The following is a 15,579-nucleotide window of genomic DNA, read 5'->3' as shown; positions in this document are numbered from 1 at the left end:
AAGCTGCTCTATCCATTCTGGAGAACATTTTGGAACTAGATCCAAAGGATTATAAAATTGTGCATTCCTTTTGATCCAGCAATATCATTACTAGGTTGGTATTCCCAAGTGACTTTAAAAAAAAAAAAAAAAAGAAAAATTACCTATCTGTATAAAAATACTTATAGCAGCTCTTTTTGTGGTGGAAGCAAAGAATTGGAAGTCAAGGGGATGTTCTTCATCAGGGGAAAGGCCAAACAAGTTGCAGCATATGATGGTGATGGAGTACTACTGTGTTGTGGGAAATGATGCCATGGGTAGTTTCAGAAAAATATGGCAATACTTATATGAACTGATGCAAAGTGAGATGAGAGGAAATAGGAAATCATTGTGCCAGTAACAGCAATGTTATAGTGATGATCAAGTGTAAAAGACTTGACAACTCTGATCAATACAATGATCCAAGGCAATTTCAAAGGATTTATGATGAAAAAATACTATCTATGTCCAGAGAAAGAATTGATGAATGATGCAAACTGAAGTATAACTTTCTGGTTTTTTTCCTTGCCTTTTTTTTTTTTAATATAGCTAATATGAAAAGGTTTTGTATGATTTCACATTGCTTGCTTTCCCAGTAGACAGGAGAGGATAGGAGGGAAAGAGAGAATTTGAAACATAAAATTTAAAAGGAAAAGAATGATAAAATTAAGTAAATAATAACTGGGGGTGGGGTGGGGATATTTTTTCAAAATATATAAATTTCCTGAGGTCAGGAATTAGCTTTGTTTTTCATATTTATATTCCAGATCTTAGAGCAGTGATTGGCAAATAGTAAGTAGTTAAATGCTTTTCATTTTATTCAGTCAAAAAATTTTTTTTCATCTTGACTTGACAAATTCTTGTTCATTTCAATGACAGAATTTACTTCAAAAATCTATGGAAAAAAATCTTTCAATCTTGATTTTGTATCATAAAATGTTTATTAAAATGTTTAATTAGTGAAATAAAATTATACTGTACTTTCCTCAAAAGGAGAAAAAAAGAAAATTTTTTTTTCTGCAATATAAGCTATTCATCTTCTGCAGAGAATAAAAATGAATTAGAAAACTTGGAATTTTATATAAACAATTTCATATATACTGTAACATATTTAACATGTATAGGACTGCTTGCCATCTTAGGGAGGGGGTGAAGGAAGGGAGGGAAAAAGTTGGAACAGAAGTGAGTGCAAGGGATAATGTTGTAAAAAAAATTACCCAGGCATGGGTTCTGTCAATAAAAAGTTATTATAAAAATTTTTTTTTCATAAAGCAGTTTAAAATGATTTGCCAATTATGTGAGCAAAAGAAAAAAAATGAGATCCTACAGTCAAAATCTGCCCTTTTAGATTCATACTCCATTTATTCAAATGAATTTATAAAAGGAAAGAAAGATAATCTTTATTTCATCATTGGGATTTATTCAACCAGGAATTCATTCAACCAGGATTCAGCAAATTCTAAAATCCATGGAACTGATCTGAGAACTGTTTGGCTGCTAAACCCAATTTTAAAAAAAACTATTAACTTATGTATTTTTCCCCTTTAAGAGATTTTTTTTCTGGGACTGCAATGCATGAGAATCAGTTTTTAGTGAATCTTATACAGGAAGGAGAGATTTCTAGCCTTAAAAACAGGAGGTTCGCCCACATGATCACCTGGGACAAACTTGGCCACTGCAAGCAGGCTAGAAGGTTATAGGAGCCTGGGAATGTTTAACATCAAGAAAGTAATTACAGTTCAGCAAGATCAGAGGGAATTACACAGGAAATGTGAACAGTAACCCTTTCATGCCAAAAAATCCTATGAAAAATGGAACCCCATTGCTGCCAAACTATGTGACTATGCAAATCAATTATAAGAAAAGAGTGAATGGAAAAAAAATGATAAGGGGGTGTGTAAGTCTATAAATTCATAATGATGTGGTAAAATTATCCTTCAAGAAAAGACTTTGGTCTCTCTCATTGCCATGTATCCTATATCATTGAGTTACTCCAAAAAGCCAAAAACACATGAAATCTGAAGAGAACTGTCTAGATACAAGGGAAAAAGAACAGATGCTGGCATACTCATCAGAGGTATAGAAAATGGTTCATCTGAAGCTGACCAAATAAGTAAATCTCCACCTTAGATGGTAGTCAAACATCTTATTCAGTCTGTAGGGAAAACATTCCTTCCACAATAAATTCTATGTTATCGAACTAAAAATATATTTTATCTACTCCATATAAAATCACCTTAAAGCTGAAATTCTTCAGGAAAAAAAAAAGGTTCAGCTGCTTTCTGTGCATGAAAAAAAAAATCAATCCTCAGAAGCTAAAGGAAATCCAAGTAGGCTGACTGCAGCTGGATCAAGTTACAAGGCTTCTGGGTGTCGATTTGGAGAAAGGAGTGGAGAACAGATTGTATTCTTCCTTATAGACCCCTGGGAAGGATTTCCATCAAGCAAGTTGCTACTATGAAACCTGTCACTGAAGGGAAGGGAACATTTCTCAGCATCCGTCAACAGATAATTGTATAAGAAATTAATTTCACATACATACACATGCAAAAGGGCAAAGGTAAGAGGGGCTAAGAAATAAAGATAAAAGTGTTTAAGAAAAAAAAGACAAAAAACAGCAAGCTGTGTTCAGAAAGCACTGAGGACTCCTTAAGCCACTTCAAAAACTGATTAACCTCAAATAAAATAACAAGTAGCTACCAAAGCTCAATCTCAAAATAGAGACGGCCCTTACCAACCAAAAAGAAAAAGATCAGATCAAGGAAAGGAAGGACACTCAGAGTTGCTATATCAGAAACCCAGATGCCAAGAGCTGAAAGGGACTGTCCAAGGTAACAGGGTCCTCCTGGAACCTGACCAAGAGTCCTTTTACTTCTTCAAACAGCTGGTCTTGCAGCCTCTGGTTAAGAAGCCCCTCCCCTGTACATCCCGGATGGAGCCCACTTCCCTCCCACCGGACCCAGCACCCCACACCCCTCCTCCTCCTGCTGGCTGGGGCCCAGGACAAGAGGGACAAGAACCCTGTTCCTCCGGAAGGCCCCCAAGCGCCAGTCCTGCGACATGGGTGTTAGTGGTACCAGATGACCCGGCCTCTGGGTCCTTGCTCTCCTTAGGCTGCCCCACTCTGCACATGCTCTGGCTTATCCAGGCCCTTTATAAAAGTGGGGCCTAATGAAGCCTGACAAGGCCAGAGTTGAGCAGAGCCTATCTCCCTTTGTTCTGGGCATTACCCTCAAGAATGGAGGGGGGAAGAAGGGAAGGAAATTGCCTGCCCTGTGTGATAACACATGGCTCAATGGAGTTTGTAGGCCAGTAAAACCTCCAGGTCTTTGTTGGCCCTGCCAATCTACTCTATTCTACATTTGTGAAGTTGGGTTTTTGAAACCAAGAGTAGAACTTTATATTTTTCCCCAATTAAATTTCATTTTTATCTGCTTTGTTCCATCATTTAATCCCATTGAGATTTTTAAAGTTTGATTCTGTTATCCCATGTGTGTTAGCAGTCCCTCTTAGTTACCTGTCATCTAAAAGTCTGGCAACAAGTTATTGGCAAAAAGTTAAACAGCTCAGGGTTAAAGACTATTCCCCTGAGTACTCCACTAGAATGCTCCCTATAAGCCAACATCAATCCATTAATAATTAGCAACATAGTAAACAAATCCCAGATTACAAAAAATCATTTAAAAACATTAATTCTGAAAGAGTTTCGGCTTCTTTGGTTGGCTAAAAGTACTGGTATCGATGTATTTCTCAAGAAGGCAAAAACCTAGAATACTACATAGTACCAGAATTATTTCTGGAGCTATTGGAGTAAGAGATGAAAAATAGGTATTTTAAAGGTTTGGGCAAGTATTATGGGATATGTCCATTTTGATATAACCAACTCCCAGTAAATAATACTTTAAAGTAACTGAGAGAATTTAAGATCTATAAAGTACAAGAAAAATAAACTCAGAATTTAAGAAAATAATAAAGAACAAAGTATAAATACAAATAGCTGAAAAGTAAGCAAGTGGTAAAGGACTTTGAAGCCAAAAATAAGCATACTTATTTTGTCACATAATAAAGAAAGTGTACTTTTTTCTAAATGCAAAAAATGAATATCTTTTATTAAGCACCATCTTGTTCTCTTGAGCTTGCCTGACAAGACAGCTCCACATCCCTCTCCAACAACAAAATACAAAGAGGCCACCAAGTACAGCCTATTCTGTATTTCTACTACCAAAATCAATAAGAATGCCAGTGGAGGATATCTTTCCAACCGTTTCCGCCTCATTCAGAGTCCCTTCAAGTTTTTCCTATAGTTATCCTAAGGAGCCTAAAAGTTAACAAGTCGGGGGAGACTACAGGAACAGCTAAATTATTTGGAACTATCCATTTTCCTTATTACCTGCATCAAATCTTTAACCTCAATGGTCAATATTCTTCCTAGTAGTTAAGTAAGAACACCATACTTCTACCCATCTGGCCTGATGATCAAAAGCCTGACCACTGAAACATAGCAAAACAGTGACCACGGAGCCTCTGGGTGATACAACAGCATTCCAGTTATAATTCCATAGAGGTATGAAACAGAAAATGATATCCTTAGCAATTTCTCCCCTCCATCATCCAGACATGATGGTTTGTTATATATAAAGTCTCAGTAATGAGTTGCTAGCATTGATTATTTAATGTAAAAGAAGGAAAGTGATTGGAATGGAATTGTATGCAATAAAGTCTAAATTATGTGGACTTTATAAAAAGGTCATACTTACTATAAGCCAGCGTTGGCCATTCTTCCCAATTCACAATCCTTATTTCAACCTTCTTCCTGTCAGACAGCCTAAGTCTCAAGGAAACTGAGCTGTGGAAGCAAGAGAGAAGGCGGCGGCCATTAGTCCTAAGGAAGGAATCCCCGCTTCCCCCATGCTAAAAATGTCTGCAGGAAGCATACAAAGCTTCTAGACTGCTATTCCTCAGCTTCCCTTTATGCCACAATAAAACTTCCATGGGGCAGGATAAGAACCCACTCAGATCTTGAAAACGATCCAGTTCTGGGAAATCAAGCCGCTTTCCCCACCTCTGTTCCCATTGTGTCTGTGTATGTACCTGAGAAAGTCTGCTATATCCCAGAGGTACAGAAGGCATCCCAGTAGGGACTGATAACGGGGGGGCAACGACCAGGAGGGGCACACACCCCATCCAGAAAAGCCTTCCCACAGCAAATAAAAAGAGCTCAAGATCCCCCAAGATCTCGAGCAGCTCTAACAGCTATCAAAGCTATCTGAGAAAAAAGAGCTTCATGACCATTACAACCGCCATTTTTAAGTGCCTTAGGATTGAAGAACTCCTCCCACTCTGCAAAGTGGCCAGCACAAGCAAGTGGACTACTTCACAGATAAGGAAACTAAGGCTCAGGAAGGGGGTGGCTTTCTGTGGGCCCACCACTAGCAGGAGTCAGGAAACAAGAATCAGAGCTTAGTTCTGCTTTCAGCACCAAGACTTTCTCAGTTACTTCATGCTGCTTTCTAGAAAATTAAGTAACTTTTAAAGGAATTTTAAAAAAGTAACTGGGGTACAACATTTGTCTAAGAGTTCAGGTATTTTTTATGTTGTGCCGTTGCCAAATGGTAAGATAATCATTCATGCGTTCGTGGGGTACTAAACTATTTCCAAAGTTTTCCTTTATGGAGTGCTGGAAATCTGGAGTTTCCAGCTAAGGTGGTACTTCCCTTGCATTCCAGAGATGGCACCTTCATGTTGGGCATGTCCTCCCTGCCTCTGGGGGAGGACTTCCCTTGGGGTGGAGTCTTTCGCAATAGGTTGTAAAGTGCCTGAGCCAGGGACTGCCTTTCCAATTTGTGGCCCCAGTCTGTCATTGTGGAAAGAGAGTGGTTGGAGGCAGAGGGCCCGAATTTGAATTCTAGCATTGCACTTGACTGCCGAGATGAACTTGCTTTTATCACTTCCTACTGCCAAGCCCAAGGTTTTTCACCTCCAGTATAGGATGCACACTTGGCTCCTGACAAATGTTTAATAACTTGAACTATTGAATTCTTGTATTTCAGTTTAAGATTATTCTTTTTTGATGTATGTGTTTTATCTTCCCAGACAAATGTAAGGTCAAGGACAGGAGACACATCCTCTAGTTCTTTTTCCTTTCCAGATTACAGTGACATATAAACTGTGCACATCTCGAAGTAGAGAACCTAATTTCTATAAGTTGATACATACAAAGAGCTTGGTGGGTGCCACACTCCTTCCTAAGTCCCTGCAGCCTTTAGGACAGTCAGGCCCTCTGATAAAAGGACCAGACAGGCAAGCCCCTATGCCAGGAAGGGCAGCTGCATGGGAGGGAGCTTCCCAGAAGCTTCCCTAATGTTGTGACCTGTGACAACTTGGCTGGGAGAATAAGGAAATTACTCAGTCTTGGTCCCCCACGATCCCTGCCTGTTGTAGGTATTCTTGGAACCTTTACTTCTGAAGGTCAGTTTCTCAAAAAAGTGAATCTGGAATGCTAAGGTTATTCACTCCAACCTGAAATATGTGTCCCTGAAGTTTGTATCCATTGCTCCTACTTCTGCTCACCAGGGCTCAAGCAGAACAAGTTTAATTGCCTCTTTTGTTTATCAGGCCTTCATCCAAAGATGTTCCCCTTGTGTCTTTTCTTCAGACCTCAAACATAACCAGCTCCTTCAGCTAATCCTTAGTTCGCAAGTTCTCCAGTCTCTTGTTATTGGTGATATTCCTCTCCCAAAACATTCAAGTTTATCACTGTCCTTGCTAGAATGTGTAACTCATAATTAATTGAATACAATACTCAAGGTATGATCAGGGCAGATATATATTGTTGATTTTGTTGAACAGAATTTATGTCATATAAGATTATATAAGGTCCATAGAGTGAAGGGGTCAATATAATATTACCGTTTTGATAAACTGTGTAAGCAAAAGAGCAATTAAAACAGTTAATTTTCTAGTCTGTAGAGAGAGAATTGAATTGGATGCTATAAATATTTACTCACTTGGATTGGGCATACTTCAAACTGAAGACACTCTGGGCTCAGGATCCGTTACTCTTTGTCATGGTTAACTTTTCAGTCACTACAATGGATCAGATGGGAAGAAATGCACCATCTAATTAATTCAATTTCTGATCTTTTTCTACTTTCCCCTCTTTTTAGTAGTCCATCTCTTTTTTAATCCCAGTGCCTGCCTTCTCTTGGTTATTTCCTATTTATCCTGCCTATCCTATATATGACTTCCTTTTGTACATACTGTTTAATTGTTGTCTCCCTCATAAGAGAAAGCCCTTTGAGGACAAGGACTGTGTTTTGCTTTTTTGTAGTCCCAGCACTAATCACTGTGCCTGGCATACTGTATGCTTCATAAATATTTACTGATTATCTTGGTTTTCTGCAGTCTAACATTGACTATGGTGTGAAGCACATGATTAAAGTAATTGCAAACACAACTTCAAATTACTCTATTAAAGTCTCTTTTGGACACTTCTTATTCTTTTTCATTTTGTAATTTTTTCTACCTAAGGTCACGATTCTTCCAGTTAATTAACTACTTCATCTCTAGGCCTTGGCTAGAGGGAGTCCTTCCTTGAAAATCAAATTATTTACTGAGTGCCACTTGGCACGGAGGGTGATATTGGGAAAAGGAGAACAATCTACAGACTGAAGTGAGAAAACCAGCTCAAAAATACTTTAAAAAAATGCATGAAAGAAACAGGTCTAGGTTAAGGACCAAGTTAGTGACACATAAAATAAATTCTTTAAGATTTTATATCTTAATATAAGGGAGAGATCAGGATATGCCTCACAGAAGACATAAAGAGGCATCTTTCCCCATCTGAACTTTAAGTTCAAAGATCTGGGGCAAATTTGGGTACCTTCACAGTGACCCACTGTGAGGCAGATTTGTGGCAAACAGAATGGTAAGAACAAGGAGTGTTATAGGGAGTAGAGATTACAAATCTAGGTACCACTGCAATATTATTATTATTTTTAATAGCCTTTTATTTACAGGATATATGCATGGGTAACTTTACAGCATTAACAATTGCCAAATCTCTTGTTCCAATTTTTCACCTCTTACCCCCCCCCCCCCGCCCCTCCCCTAGATGGCAGGATGACCAGTAGATGTTAAATATATTAAAATATAAATTAGATACACAATAAGTATACATGACCAAACCGTTATTTTGCTGTACAAAAAGAATCAGACTCTGAAATATTGTACAATTAGCTTGTGAAGGAAATCAAAAATGCAGGTGTGCATAAATATAGGGATTGGGAATTCAATGTAATGGTTTTTAGTCATCTCCCAGAGTTCTTTTTCTGGGCATAGCTAGTTCAGTTCATTACTGCTCCATTAGAAATGATTTGGTTGATCTCGTTGCTGAGGATGGCCTGATCCATCAGAACTGGTCATCATCTAGTATTGTTGTTGAAGTATATAATGATCTCCTGGTCCTGCTCATTTCACTCAGCATCAGTTCGTGTAAGTCTCTCCAGGCCTTTCTGAAATCATCCTGTTGGTCATTTCTTACAGAACAGTAATATTCCATAATTTTCATATACCACAATTTATTCAGCCATTCTCCAACTGATGGACATCCATTCAGTTTCCAGTTTTTAGCCACTACAAAAAGGGCTGCCACAAACATTCGTGCACATACAGGTCCCTTTCCCTTCTTTATAATCTCTTTGGGATATAAGCCCAGTAGTAACACTGCTGGATCAAAGGGTATGCACAGTTTGATAACTTTTTGAGCATAGTTCCAAACTACTCTCCAAAATGGTTGGATTCGTTCACAACTCCACCAACAATGCATCAATGTCCCAGTTTTCCCACATCCCCTCCAACAATCATCATTATTTTTTCCTGTCATCTTAGCCAATCTGACAGGTGTGTACCACTGCAATATTAAGTGAAAGAGGGAAAGTGGGCAGAATAAGACACCCATTAAAATAAATGATATAAAATGAAACACATTTATTTTTATGTTAGAAAGATTTTTAAACCTCACTAATAATCTATCAAATAAGGTTATCATTAGCTCATAATTTTAACATGGATTCAACAGACTAGTAAATAAGTCATATGGCATCTAGGCAATTGGAAATATTGGCTTCATGGTACAAAATGAGTTGTATTTTCATTTTATCAAAATTTGTTAGTTTACACACACACACACACACACACACACACACACACACACTCAAAACAGATCATATGTGGCAGACTAAACTTTTTTTCTCAGTATTTCATGAGTTTTGATTCTCACTTGTAGCCAAAACCTATAAATCAATTTCAAAGGGTAAAAATTTTCAACAATTTCAAAATATCAGAGTTCAGCTTTGCTATAGTTTGACCTTAAGATTGCTGAGCCATACAATTAATTCCCATGCTATATAAACTATTTAGAAAAATAGGCAAAGAAGAAGTTCTTCCAAATTCCTTTTACAACTCAAAAAGAGCATTGGTCCCTAAACATGAAAGAAAACTACAAGCCAATTTCCCTAAAGAATACTGGTGCATGTTTACTATTGGTGCATGGTATTGTTCACTATCTTGGGAGAGGGAGGGGGAAGAAGGGGAAGAAGAAAAATCTGGTACACAAAGTCTTACAGAAATGAATGTTGAAAACTATATATTTGGGAAACTAAAATACTATTTCAAAAAACAATATTGATGAAAAAACTTCAAATAAAATACTTGCAAGGAGATTATAGCAATATATCAAAAACCATACACTACTAACCCATGGGATTTACACTAGGAAAGCAAGACTGGTTCAATGTTAGAAAAACTGATAGCATAATTGACTATATCAATAACAAAAACAATAGAAATCATACAATTATCACAATAAATGCAGAAAAGGCTTTTGACAAAATACAATACTAATTCCTATTAAAAACCCAAGAAAGCACAGGGATAAATGGAGCTTTCTTAAATGATAAATAATATCCTTTTAAAACCATGACCAAACATTATCTATAATGGGGATAAGGTAAGCTTTCCCAGTATGATCAGGGATGAAGCAAGGATGCACATTATCACCACTATTGTTCAATACGGTACCAGAAATGTTAGCTATATCAATAAGTAAAGAAAAAGAAATGGAAGGAATTAGGATAGGCAACAAGAAATCAAAACTTATCACCTTCATCAATCACCACCTGAAAGAGATCCTACAAGGAAAACAAAAGCAACATCATTGCTAAATTCTGAAACCCCCAGATCAAAGAGAAAATTGTACAGGCAACAACAAATTCAAATATGCTGGAGCTAGAATTAGAATAGCACAAGATTTATCAGTGGCTACAAGAAAACACTGTAGGTCCTGGAATATTATAGATAATCAAAAGAACTGGGCCTGTGGCCAAAAACATTGTATTCAACAAAATTAAGTATAATATTTAATGAAAAAAAATTGACATTCAATTAACTGTCAGATTTTTAGAATTTTGTTGCAAACAAACCTGAACTCAATAGAAAAATTGACATATAAAAGCCAACATTAAAGACTAATTTTAAGCAACTCAATAAGGACAAATTGCTTATGTTTTATGCAGAGAAATGTAAGCCATGTATCTAACAATTAGTAACTGAGTAGTCCAAAAGAAAGACTAGGTTAGAGCTGAGTATGATGTGACTTATAAATCTTATAAGAAAAGTTAAAAATAGTAATCATGCCACATGAATAAGGAGCAAGAGAAAAACTGACACAGAAGAATTAGATGGGGGAGGAGGGCTGGTAGTTCTGAAATCCTACTAACATCACAAATGGATAAAAGAGGGTGAAAAAATATACACACATACACACATACTCTAAGAAGGATATAGCAGCACTTCAAAATCTACTAAGAAATGAGGGAGGGAATAGGATATGATGGGATACAGAAGGATATTTTGATTAATGGGAAGGGGCTAAAGTACATGGATTAATGAGAAAAAAATAAAGAGGAAAGGAAAAGGGAGTACAAGAGAAAGTAGGGTACAGAAGGGTATTTAGATTTTGGAAAAAAAGGTAGAAAAAGGAAAGGAAGGGGTGGACGAAAAGATAAAGGAAAGATTCATGAGAGGGAAGGAGGCAGGGAGGTTAAATAATAGCAACACAAGCTAAAGGTATAAGTAATGTAGAAAGGTTAGCAGAGATAGGAAATAAGACATATACACAACACGATAACAATGATCAGAAGTAGAATTGATTGGAAAAAAATTGGGAGTAATCATTGACTCAAAGTCAACATTAAAAAAGATTTAATCAAGAGAGAAATCTACATTTTATGTCAGTCATGTTAACAGTTTTAAATGTATTGTATACATGGATGTATGTGTGTATGTAGAGGTGTGTGTATTTATGTGTATATATGTATGCACGTATGTATATACCTATATCTTTGTACACAGACATATTCATATATCCATGTTTAACTGTAGCCTGCTTGGGGAGGTGGAGGAGGAGGAAAGGGAAAAAAGAATAAAGTAAAAAGTGCACTGTAGAGAACAAAAAAAAACTTACAAGGAAGCAAAGAAAAGATGGACAATTAAGAATACAATGTCTTCTATAATGTGTTATAGAAATTTATTGAAATTGAAATTAATTGTTACATATTTTGAATTCTCCATTAATGTTCTGTTGGACACATGGACACATTCTCTTTATTTCTTTTTCCCCCTTATTTTAGATTTAAGTTTTAAATAAATACATTAAAATAAAATTTTTATAAAGAGTGATAGTTTGAGAATTTCAATAGTATAAAAAAAAGTATTAAAAGAATCCAAAGAAATTCTCCATTAAAAAAAATACAACTCATTCCCCAATTGATATAAGGTTAAATGATATGAATAGGCCAGTTTTCAGATGAAGAAATCAAAGCTATTTATAGTCATGCTCTAAATCACTACTTATTAGAGATAAATGCAAATTAAAACAACTCTGAGATACCACCTCATACTTATCACATTGGCTAATATGAAAGAAAAAGAAAATTATAAATGTTGGATGGGATGTGGAAAAATTGGGATATTATTGCAATGCTGGTGGAGTTGTGAATTGATTCAACCATTCTAAAGAGCATTTTGGAACTATATCCAAAAGGTTATCCAACTTTGTAAACTTTGATCCAACAATATCACTATCCCAAAAAAATTTTTTTAAAGGGAATAGAGATGGGAGAAGAACCTGTTTGTATAAAAATATTTATAGCAGGGTTTTTTTGGTGGCAAAGAATTGGAAATTCAAGGGATGTTCATTAATTAGAGAATAGCTAAACAAATTGCATATGATTATAAGATAATACTGCTCTGCTATGAGAAATGACAAGCAGAATGGCTTCAGAGAAACTTGGAAAAAACTTAAATTAATTGATGCAAAATTAAGTGAGTGGAACCATCAGAACATGCTATACACTAATAACAGTGCTGTGTGGTGATTAAACTGGAAATGACTTAGCTATTTTCTGCAATACAATGATTCAAGACAACTGCAAAGGGCTTATGATCAAAGATGCTATTCTCCTCCAGAAAAAGAACCGATGGAGTCTAAATATAGATCAAAACATACTTTTAAAACTTTTCTTCATTTTTCTTGTGATTTTGGGGGGTTGGGAATATCTATTCTTTCCCAATATGACTAATAAGGAACTGTTTTGTATGACTACATATGTATATATAGTTCATATCATATTGCTTGCCTTCTCAATGAGGGGGAGGGAAGTGAGGGAGAGAATTTTGAACTCAAAATTTATATATATTTAAAAATTTATTGGAAGCTAAGAATGATCCGAAAATCAACTCAGACATGGTTCCTGCCCTCATCTTATAGTCCAATAGAGAAGCTTGGGAAATAACTCTTTATTAAATTTCTCCCCTTAGCCCGTGTGAGCTAAATTCCATTAGCCTTCCTACCCTTGTTCTATTATGGATCTAGAGTCAAGTACTGAGAGTTCTTGTTTTCTTTTACTTTTTCTAAAGCTTATAATAATCAATTATAGTAAGAACTGAAATTGAGATATTATATAACCTGTCCAAAGTTAACGTATAACATAACGGAGACTAGAATCTGGTAATGTTAATTTTTTTCTATTCAAAATTTAACACCAAAAAAGGAACATGTCCATATGTAAAGTAGAACAGAAAGGAGGATTATATGTCAAACGAGATAGCTATTATATAGAGCTTTCTTTTGGAAAATTACATAATAATAAATTTCCTTCTATCCTGCTGGATGCCCAGTGTCATCATTCAGTTGACTCCTCAGGCATTCTTTTTATTATCCCTTTCCCTCCTGCACCTAAACCTGATGTCTATTCCTGAAGCTCAGCTTTACATGGAGGCTCAGGCATCCATTTCTACAATTCTGTGAAATAATACTCCTAGCTCATTTTAAAAGATCATCAAAACCTATATTTGCAGCAACAAAATATAAGCGACTTGTCTACAAGTCAAGGAAATAACTTGTAAAACCTGATGCAGTGAGCAGAATCAAGAGAACAAAACCAAAAAAAAAAAACGAAAAAAAAAATTGAAAAAAATGTAAAATTCCTCACTGGAAAAACAAATGACCTGGAAAATAGATCTAGGAGAGACAATCTAAGGATTATTGGACTACCTGAAAACCATGATTTAAAAAAAAAAAAAAAGAGCCTAAACAATATCTTTCAAGAAATCATCAAGGAAAACCAACCTGATGTCCTAGAACCAGAGGATAAAATAAACACTGAAACCGATCACCTCCTGAAAGAGACCCCAAAATGAAAACTCCAAGGAATATTGTAACTAAATTTCAGAATTATCAGATCAAGGAGAAAATACTGTAAGCAGCCAGAAAGAAACAATTCAGATATGAAGGAGCCATCATCAGGATTACCTAGAACCTTGCAACTTCTACCAAAAGGGAAAGGAACTTGAACTGCAGCCAGAATAAACTACCCCACTAAACTGAATATTTGTTTTCAAGGAAGAAGATGGACATTCAATGAAATGGGGGTTTTCATTTATTTTTGATGAAAAAGACCAGAAGATGAACGAAAAATATAATCTTCAAATACAGAACTCAAGAGAAGCACAAAAAGGTAAAAAGGAAAGAAAAAAAAAAAACCAACCCTGTTTTTTAAAGGTAAATATTTTAATATTTACATGCCTGTATGGGAAGATGGTATGTTTTACTCTTAAGTTTATACATGTATTTTTGTTAGGGGTACACTTAGAGGGTATTAAGTATAATTTTACTTTACTGTGATGATATAAAAAAGAGCCTTCAGGTGGAAAAGGGATTATACTGAAAAAAGAGGGAAGGGGAGGTAAAATGAGGTAATGAAGAGACAAAAAAGACCTATTATACTTGAGGAAAAGAAGGGAGAAGGATGAACATTTTGTGAATGTTAATTTCATCAGATTTGGCTCAAAGAGAGGATATCAGTTTAATACAGACCTCAAACCCTGAGGACACCAAAGACAAATTGTCTCTAGATAAAGCCCCAAGTAGTGAAATGAATTTATTTAGTTTAATATAGAAACTTGTCTCATCCTATAGAGAAGTAGGAGAGGAAAGGGGAAATATAAAGGGGAGGCTAACGGAAGAGAAAATAGAAGTAGAAGAGGAAAGGAATCAGAAAGAGGGAAGGGACTGTAAAAGGGGAGGGCAGATTAAGGGAGATGGTGGTCAGAAGCACAATACTAGTAAAGAGGAAAAAGGGGAAAGAGAAAAGTATAACTTGGGGAAAATAAGATGGTGGGAAATACAGCATTAGTAATTTTATTTGTGAATGTGAATGGGATAAACTCTCCCATAAAACAGAAGCGGATGGATTAAAAGCCAGAATCCTACAATATGTTGTTTACAAAAAACCCACTTAAAGCAGAGTGATACATAGAGAGTAAAGGTAAAAGGTTAGAGCAGAATCAATTATTCTTCAACTGGAGTAAAGAAAGCAAGGGAAGAGATCCTGATCTCACATCAAGCAAAAGCACAGATAGAGCTAATTAAAAGGATAAAGAAGGAAAACATATCTTGCTGAAAGATATCATAGATAATGGAGTAATATCAATACTAAACATATATACACCAAGAGATATAGCATCCAAGGTCCTAAAGAAGTTAAGAGAACTGCAAGAAGAAATAGCAGCAAAACTATACTGTTGTGGAATCTCAGCTTTGCTCTCTCAGAATTAATTCGAACCACAAAATAAATAAGCAAGAAGTTAAGGAGGTAAATAGAAACTTAGAATAGTTAGGTATGATAGATCTTTGGAGCAAATTGAATGGAGACAGAAAGAAATATACTTTTTTCTCAGTGGTACATGGAACCTACACAAAAACTGACTATGTATTAGAGCATAAAAACCTCAAAATCAAAATCAGAAAGGCAGAAATAGTAAATACAATTTTTTTCAGATCACAATACAATAAAAATTACATATAATAAAGGACCAGGGAAAAATAGACCAAATATTAATTGGAAATTAAATAATCTAATCTTAAAGAATGAGTGGATGAAACAGTAAATCATAGATATAATCGATAATTTCATCCAAGAGAATGACAATAATGAGACA

The 15,579-nt window shown here is 35.7% G+C and overlaps 1 protein-coding gene across 4 annotated transcripts in view; it reads right to left on the bottom strand.

The window, feature by feature from the left end:
- ZNF438 (zinc finger protein 438) overlaps positions 1 to 15,579 on the bottom strand; it is a 131,353-nt gene that overhangs the window by 90,647 nt on the left and 25,127 nt on the right. For 2 of the 4 annotated variants that reach the window (XM_031939757.1, XM_031939759.1), the window contains exons 2-3: positions 7,026 to 7,104; positions 4,776 to 4,864 (exon numbers count right to left, since the gene is read on the bottom strand). The gene's annotated coding sequence lies outside the window, so the exon portion shown is untranslated. The remainder of the gene's footprint in view (positions 1 to 4,775; positions 4,865 to 7,025; positions 7,105 to 15,579) is intronic. The other 2 variants (XM_031939760.1, XM_031939761.1) reach the window with 1 other exon arrangement.

The sequence above is a fragment of the Sarcophilus harrisii genome, chromosome 5 (genome assembly GCF_902635505.1).
Source record: "Sarcophilus harrisii chromosome 5, mSarHar1.11, whole genome shotgun sequence".
Taxonomy (NCBI): Eukaryota; Metazoa; Chordata; class Mammalia; order Dasyuromorphia; family Dasyuridae; genus Sarcophilus; species Sarcophilus harrisii.
Note: the sequence above shows the minus strand (reverse complement) of the source record. Positions and strands in the feature narration are given on the sequence as shown.